General features: G+C 42.4%; 1 non-coding gene across 1 annotated transcript; it reads right to left on the bottom strand.

Annotated features, from left to right (window-relative positions):
* Positions 1 to 8,070: 8,070 nt before the first annotated feature.
* LOC145168089 (small nucleolar RNA R71) lies at positions 8,071 to 8,177 on the bottom strand. The gene has a single exon (XR_013741679.1). It is a non-coding gene; the product is annotated as a small nucleolar RNA R71 (small nucleolar RNA).
* Positions 8,178 to 9,105: the final 928 nt, after the last annotated feature.

Raw genomic sequence — 9,105 nt, forward strand, 5'->3', positions numbered from 1 at the left:
AATGCAACCCGTTTCGAATTCGGATCCTCATCATTACCCCCCACTGATCCGACTCACTTCCCTTACCTATAAATACCCATCGATTACCCCTTTTACCTCTTTACGCGCCCAATACTTCCAAAACCCTTAAATTATTTCTGTGTTCTTTGTGTTCATCAAGCTCTCATCACCCTGCAACAATGGCTTCTCACTCTTCACCACCGAAAACTGATCCAACCACCTCAACTCCTAAGAAATCCATTGCAAAGAAGAAACACTCAAAAGGTTCTTCATCATCAACATCCCCTGAACCGTTTCTAAGGGACACGACGCAACTGTTTTCCCTAAATCCTAAAGATTATGATGAATCTGTTCGTGTTATAATCGAGTTTATCGTGAATCATCCAATCTCTGTTCCTCTAACTAAAGTTCCCGAACCACCTCTTCCACTTCATCATCTCCACAGAGCATTTACAAGCATCAAACTTGATGAAGGTGTGTTGCAGACGAAGATCATCGGTGACAGGGTTGTGCCTATCTTCAAAAGTCCACTTTTCTCAAAGCAATCGGTGTGAAAGAAAACCCCAAGGATTTCAGAGTTCAAGAGCCTACCACTGAAGAGTTTCAGACATTCCTGAATCATATTGGCTACCATCAAGACTACAGGGCTAAAGACTTCAAGAAATCAGCCGTCTCTGGCCTATGGACAGTGCTAATGCACTTCATCATTCGAGGGCTGTCCGGAAAGCACGGCGGTACGGACACTCTCAGCAAGGATTGGCTACATGTGGTTTATATCATCTTTTCCGGATGCACAAATGCAGTCGATCTTCCGGAGGTTCTATGGAAAGACTTCTGCAAGTTTGCCATCAAGAGGAAGGATAACGAAATTTCAAGCCCTAGGTTCTGGGCACTGACGATTCAATAACTCTTCAAAGAACTTTCCCGTGATTCCTCCGGAGGTATGTGTCTCCTATAAAGCTGTCAAAGCTTATAGAATTCAGGACCAATCCTCTTTTGGTCCGGTTAGACGACTTCCGGACCATATGATGGCCTCAATACCTTCCGAATCAATTTATTTGAAACATCATCTGGAGACTTCGGTTGTGTTTGACCCAACACAACCTGCCATAGTCTCCGTTGAGCCCATTTCGGAAAAGGCCAAACCTACCGTGTCCGGATCAAAGATTAAGAAATCTGCCAAACGGAAGAATTCTCCCACAAAGCCAAAGCCTCAAAAGAGAACCAAAGTCGGCTCTTCCTCTCCAAAGCAAGATGCTCATGACATTCAGGCTGACACTGGCCGTCTGAACACCCCACCAGCCCACTCATCTGAGGTACCCCTCAATGTTTCAACATCACAAGCACACACTCACGGGGAGTCTCCACATAATCCATCCTCACCTTCCCAAAAAGGTGATGTCGGTGTTTACCATAGTTCCTTGCAGCCCCCTGGAACACACCCATGAGTCTCATTTGATATCCCTCTCGTTTCTCACACAAGCACACACTCCGGAACCCCTATTCCGGACCCTAAGCATTCCGGAGCTGGAGCAGTCCCTCCGACTTCGAATGCCTCAACTGGTCTGATACCCGGAAGATGTACAGGACTACCAGGTGCTAACGATCCCAAATGGGAAGATTATGTAAACAGGGCTGTTTCCATACGTCCAGATCTGACAATAGCTCAAGTGGAGGCCACTCTTACTTCAATGTACAACAGAGCTCTTCAAAGAAATCTTCCGTATGTTCCTCCTATAGAGGATGATGCTGATCGGGAACTGGCTTCGGAACAACCACCAATCCCTACTCACACCAATGTATTCCAAACTGATCTGAATGAAGAACTCTCCGAAGAAATAATGCTCACTGATGAAGGCAAATCTGTTCCGGACACTAACTTCATGTCATCCATCCTCTTACAATCCAAGCCATCAACCTCCAAGTCTGCTTTTGACTTCGGATCATCTTCTTCAACCACTCCGGATGGTGGATCCAACTCCAAGCTACATGAAGATGATGCCACCACTAAGCCTGGTCCATCCACACATACTTCATCACGTCAAGCTAAGCTGCAACACTCAGATTCTGACTCCGAATCCTCAGCTGGTGACTACATTGATCCTTTTTCTCTCCTCGAAATTCAAACCAATGTGTCAGATACTATAAAGAATGTCTCCTCAATCGAAACATCTGTAACAGAGCTCAACAAAAAGATGGATCAAAAGGTTTCCGGACTTGATTCCAAACTCGATGCCATCCTTCAGTCTCTCTCACAACAGTCCGGACCTTCAGTTGCGGAACGTGAAGCCCAACTAGATCAACTGATCTCTATCCGACTCAAGCATTCTCTGGAAGAAGTTGAAGCTAAATATGATGCTTCGGTTGAACACTATCTCGACACAATCACATCTATGCTCAAAGTCCATGACGACTTGGTGTCTGCTACCAACGATCTCATTAAGAAGACCCATGTGAGTCATGAGAAACAAATCCAAAGATTGGAGAAGGAGATAAAGAAGAAGGACGAGATGAATCTCATCATTCAACAAGTCTTCATCAAGCTGATTCGATCCACTTGTAACATTGTCGATGTTCCGAATCGAAAGTTTGATGAGATGTTAGCCATCCTGGGGCATCTGTTCGATCACCTTGCTGCTCAAGCACCCACTTCCGAAGCTTATGATGCTCTCACCAAACAACTCAACTCTGGTCTTCAAAAGGTGTTTGAAAAATTCGATGGCATGCAGGAGTCACTGATGCTTGCACCGGTCTAAAGCTTTATTGATGCAAGAGGGGGAGAAGGTCCAAGCCGGCCATGGAAACCTGCCTCGGAGTTCACACTCCGAGATGAAGACTTAAATTCCGACGATGAAGTCCAAGTTGTGTCCAGACTTCTAGGAAATCCCTCTGATAATGAAGAAGACAGTGACGAAGAAAAATATGTCACCCAAGGAGTTCTAGGTCTCGAGGCTTCGAAGAAGCTATTCCCAAAGGCATTGACTGAGGAAGAGAAGAGGATATGGTCCGCAACCTCTTGGCCATCCTCTTTACCAGACGTTCTTCAAAGGGCTATTCAAATGGCCAAAGCCAAATCCTTCCTCACAGCTCAAGCCTTCCGAACCACTCCTTCTATGCTCCCACCTATTCCGGCTCCAAAAATTGCTACAATAGACCAGGGCTCTCCACTCCGGATCCCTGATGACATTCTGGAAGATCCTCTTCCGAACCCCACTCCGGAATTTGTGGTGGATGAAAACATGCAGGTCATCATGACCGCACTGAAAAGAGACAAAGGCAAAATGCCAATTACTGCTGAACAACAAGCCTTCCACTCCGGACATCCTCTCAAGCAAAAACAAGGATGGTATCAGGAGGAAATCAACAAGGCACTGGAGGACAGCATCCGGATCCAAGCTCTTAAGGATAATCCTGATCCGATACGTGGGATATCTCCTCTTTGCCGAAGGCATACTCCGTGATCTCGAAATCGTTCCGTATATGTACTACGATGTTCCCACCAACGATTCCGAACAGCTCGATCTTCCCCTCTCTCCATTCAACAAGTACTACATCAAGTTTGCTCCTCTTCACCCAAATGATGATCTGGAAGTGATCCTCCGGACGGAACGAGAAAGGCTTGAAACATTCTACTCCAAGAATGCTCAACCGTTTAAGGAAGTGTGGACTAGAAAAAGAATCACCAAAGTCCATGGATTTGCAAGAAAAATCCTAGTGAAATTCGAACTCAACTGCCCACTATTTCGATTTCACGTCTTCCGGAACAAGCCTACCTACCAAACCATCACTGATGCGGACTTCCCTTCCTTGAATCCGAACAACATTCTGACTCTGGCTGCTCACTTTTGAGGAATACAAAACAACGATATCGGCATGAGTGCCTTTCATGCTGCTCTAAGCTTCCTCAAGGATTACTTCGCGGAATTCTGCAGATACGACTATGAGCTGGCTCATCTCTACGGAACTGAAGACTTCGTTGCGAAGATCACCTATGTTCTTCCGGAAGCTGAACTGCTTGAAGATGGTCGAATCGATGACCCAGTTATAGGGTTTGTATACAACCAGGAAGACAAACAAGAAGGACTTTTTCCGTGTCCTTGACAAACACCTAGTCCCAACCAAAGCACTTCGGAAGTTCATCTCTCGTGCATCAAAGTCTAAAGCTCCGGAAGAGGTCAAAGCAAAGTTTGTAAGTCAAATGGCCTGGTACATTAAAGGCAGAGAATGGTTGTTCCGAGCTTACACCTTAATCAAGGAAGAAGCAGTATAATTGAATAGATTGCTAAGTTCACTTAGGGGAGATTGTTGGAACCTGAAAGTGAACCTGAAAATGATTCTCATGTCCGGAATGGATGCTGATCAGGAGTCACGATATTTTGTCTTTATGCATTTATTAAGTTTGTCTTTGTATTGATGTGACATTTCATAGGACTTAGTCTTTTGTAATATTAGACAATCATAATGTCAGAAACATTTCTATTGTCCGGTCCTATGTAATTTTTCTAGTTCATTCGTTGTAACCTTCACTCCTATTTATAGGAGCTTTCAATGCAAAGTCAAAACGGATCATTCACTCAACTTTTGGCATTTACTAAGTTATTTCAAACTTCTTTCAGACATTCTTCTTGTTCTTCATTTATTAGCTTTACCTTGATCATTCATTCTCATTCTTCATTTATGACTTGATCATTTGTTGAATACATTAACTTAGACTTGACTGGTCTTTCCAGGCTTGACTAGAACGTTTATTAGCAAGCAGACATTGATCTTAAGCATTCACTCAAGGTTTGAGTTCTCAAACCTTGTCCCTGCGCATCAGAACTGTTTTGTTCTCTCGGCTATCTCTGCCCATCACCAGTCACGAAGTTCACTTTACCTCGAGTGAATATTACAATCCCATCTGAAGTCACTTCACATCCAAACTTTGTCGTCTACTACTCGCTAGTTCCATGTGTCTCGTGGTCCTTCCCAAACCAACGAACTCACCCACTCAGGTCTATGACATTAGATGGAACCCATTACCTTTCAAAATGACACCCATCTGAAAATCCGAAATCTCATCTTGCCTACTCATTACACAAATAGAGCCATACTCAAGCTCGGGAGTCTGATTCAACAGAAGAATTGGGACCACTCATCTCCAATCTGATACTCAACTCACGCCTCGCGATCCACAAATATATATGTACACCACCTCTCCAATCGGGATGTAACGATTTCCGACCATCACGGAGACCCCAGTCTCACCCCTGGTTCCGCCTCCAATTTCCCAAAGGCCCAATTGGTAAGGCTACCCAAGCCTAAGAACTCTTATGCGTCATGCTCTGACTAGTGAATACTACGGCTTCCCGTAGTTACAACATTCTTCCTTATTGACTAATGAGTGCTACAGCTCCCCGTAGTCTTAAGACACTACCTCACTGACTCGTGAATGCTACGGCTCCCCGCAGGCTTATGACACTCTCTCACTGACTCAGGAATGCTACGGATCCCCATAGGCTTACGACACACTCTCACTGACTCATGAATGCTACGGCTCCCCGCAGTTTCACAATACTCTCTCACTCGCCGTGGGCTCACCCCACGGTTTTTCCCTGACAGTCCTAAGTGATTACTCTCACTCGGATCCACCATCTCTCTCATCACCCCACAATCTCATCCTCGAATCATCACCCCACTGAGTTCACTAACTCATGCTCCGTGGTTGATATGTGCATATTTAGCTATATATTTAGTATAGAATTTCATTAATTGTTAGCTAATTATTTAAATATTATGGACAAAAGGTACTTAATAGTGTTCAAATTGTATTTTCAGTTCAAAAGAGAAGCTCGGAGGTAAAAGGAAGTGGGAGATACGATCGAAAGCTCGGGAACTGAAGAAAGAAGAAAAATGCTAAATCCTGAAGCTACTCGGCGAGTAGGAACGTCTACTCGACGAGTACATACGAAGATTTGCGAAGCAATACGTAAAGTCCTTGTTGTATATGGATTCTTCAAGGGGACTCGGCGAGTCAGTTGTCTACTCGACGAGCAGACCCTGTTTTGAGAAATCTATAAATAGAAGCAACAAACCCGAATTGACTCTCTCTCTGGCTTTTGGGAAGCTTACTTGGCGACTAAGGAGACTGCTGGAGATCTGAAGAACGTGAGAAGAACCCTAATCCTCAATTCTAAGAAGATTAAGGCAACTTAGGTTTAATTTTCCACTTTACCTTTGAATAGAACTATGTCTAGCTTGTTTGAATTCGTTTTTAGGTTTTTATCAACTGTAAGTATGAACTAATTTCGTTAGTTTCTGTTTAGGGTAGACAAGTTTGCTCCTATGGATTAATTTACTATTTTGATTAATTGTTATGTGGTGAATCTTGTTAAATTAAGCTTGTTAAAGACCCTTATGCATTAACCATAACTATTTTCTGTTAATTGCTAAGTAATTAAGTTGCATGAACATCTCTTAATTGCTTATCTCATATGATTTATGTGAACACATTGCTATATGCCTAGGATTAGTGAATATGAAACTAGGAATAACTAGAGAATGGGTAAATTAATGTGTGAGCTTGTGTGATACACCATCAACAAGAGGTTAATTGAATCACCAATTTAATTAGCTAATTACAAGTCTTATTTAACCCGAATAATTAAACTAGGGAATTAATTAGTTTAATCACTTGATCACTGCTTAAATTAATTTATTTTCTAAGGATTTGTAATAACGAATGTGAATCTAATCACCTTAGTCGGTAGCCAATAACAATTAATCCATTACATTACCATAAAAAATAACCATAGGAGTAAATGAGTTGAACCTAAACAGAAACCCTTTTTGATCATTGAATTTAGTTGGTTTTTACGTGTTTTTAGCTGTTAGTTGATTAGTTAAGTTTTAGTTAAGTTTCTAATCTTGCAAAACCAGAGAAAACCCCTCCATTTTATTATTTGTTTTAGATAATATTAGTAATTAGTTTAATTTGCCGCTCCCTGTGTTCGATACCCTGCTTGCTTAATTATACCACCAATTGACAGGTACATTGCCTTTTGTGTGTTAAATTTATATTTAAAAAGTAGGATTAAAACTAGTTGGTTTTACACACATCAAGTTTTTGGCGCCTTTGCCAGGGAATGGTTCAAAAATTAATTCTAATTTCTAGTATTACCGACCCTTTGTGTGAGATTAATCTTGCACAAAGTTACTGCTTTAGTAGTCTAGGTATTAGGTTTAGTTTTAATTTTATCTGATTTGTTAGAATTTTTGTTTGATTTTTTTAGTTTTAGCCTTGAACTCGCCGAGTGCAATCGAAGCTACTCGACGAGTCCATCACTGAAACTCAGTTTCGTTTTTATTTTACTTTTGTTCTTTTTACGCGTGTTTTCTGTTTTGTTTACAGTTCGTTTATGATCAGGGGAGAAGGTACACCTTTGATTCCACCGCTTGAAGACCCGGAAGCAATCTTGAGGAAAAACAAAGGCAAGAACGTAGGAGAAACCGCAACATCGAAGAATTCACCGTTGAAGAATCTAAAAGTTGTTTTTATTAAGAAAAAGAGCAAGAAAGAAGGAGAATCCAGCTTCTCTTCAGTGGCGGACGAAGACCCGAAGAAGGAGGACACCGAGTACGAAATCGAAAGGGCGAGAAAGCGAATCCAAAGAAGGAAGCGATTTAGAAGGCGAACTAGCTGACCCCATGGCTAACATCGATGAAGTTCCCATGGGAGAATGGAAGAAAAGGATGCATGACGACACCGACCCGGGAATTATGCAACCCGTGATTCCCGCAACTGCCACTTTTGAACTTAAAGGCCACATACTTGCTCAACTTAAGGAGATTCCCTTCTACGGGAAGGATCATGAAGACGCATACAAGCATCTTGACGAAGTCAATGACATAGCCGACTACTTCAATGTCCCTAATGTGGCTCGCGACACTGTCTTGCTTCGTATACTACCTGTCACATTCAAGGGAGCTGCAAAGGATTGGCTGAAATCACTTCCCCCGGGATCCATCACTACATGGGCTAAAATGAAAGAAGAATTCATAGACCAGTTTTTCCCTCCTTCAAAAATAGCCAAGTTGAAGAAATCCATAGCAAATTTTGAACAACAAGCTGGAGAGTCACTATATGAGGCGTGGGAAAGGTATAAAGGCTTACTAAGGAATTTCCCACATCACGATCTAAACAGCCAACAATAAGTCTCCATTTTCTATGATGGAGTAAATGTGGCAACTAGGCAACTCCTTGATTCGCAAGGACCACTCACAAAGAAAGCACCCCCGGTGATAAAGGCCCTAATTGAAGAATTCTCTAAACACTCTAGAGAATATCATAACCCAAGAACTGACTTGACTCGAGGGGCGGTGAACTCTATTACTGATGACATGGAAGCAATGATGGAAAAATTGGAAAGCATGGATCGAAGAATGACAAAGATGGACCAATCCATCCACGCCATTAGAGTGGGTTGTGAAAACTGTAGAGGACCTCATCTAACTAAAGATTGTGATCTTGATGAGAACGGGAATCGGAAGGTGCAAGTGTGCTATTCAAGTGGTGATAGGTTTGATGAAAATTGGCGAAAACCAAAGAAGGAATGGCTACCTTATGATGAGTACAAAAAGACAAGGGAGGAAAAGTATAAGCAAAAGGAGAGAGGCTTTTATCAAAAGGAGGAACCGGTACATGAAAAGAAATCAGATTTGGAAGACATGCTTACCAGATTCGTGGCCGTATCCGAGAAAAGACACAATGATACCGATGCTACACTCAAAGATCAACAAAATATGTTGAGAGAACACCAACTTATGATGAAAGATCAACAAGCTTTGCTTAGGAATCAGCAAGCATCTATTCTCAACATAGAAAAGCAGCTGGGGCAGCTTGCTCAACAAGTGAATGAGAGAAGACCAGGTGGGCTTCCTAGTAATACCGAAAGCAATCCGAAAGGTGCACACATAAATATTATGACAACTAGGAGTGGGAAGATTATAACTCCTCTGACCCCTATTCAGCAAGAAGATCCTAAGCTGGTACAAGAGGATAAAGAAGAACGTGAAGAATCACAGAATCCCGATCCGACTCGCCGAGTCGACGTTACGGACTCGACG

Source organism: Lactuca virosa, chromosome 3 (genome assembly GCF_052849685.1).
Source record: "Lactuca virosa cultivar CGN04683 chromosome 3, Lactuca_virosa_CGN04683_v6, whole genome shotgun sequence".
Taxonomy (NCBI): Eukaryota; Viridiplantae; Streptophyta; class Magnoliopsida; order Asterales; family Asteraceae; genus Lactuca; species Lactuca virosa.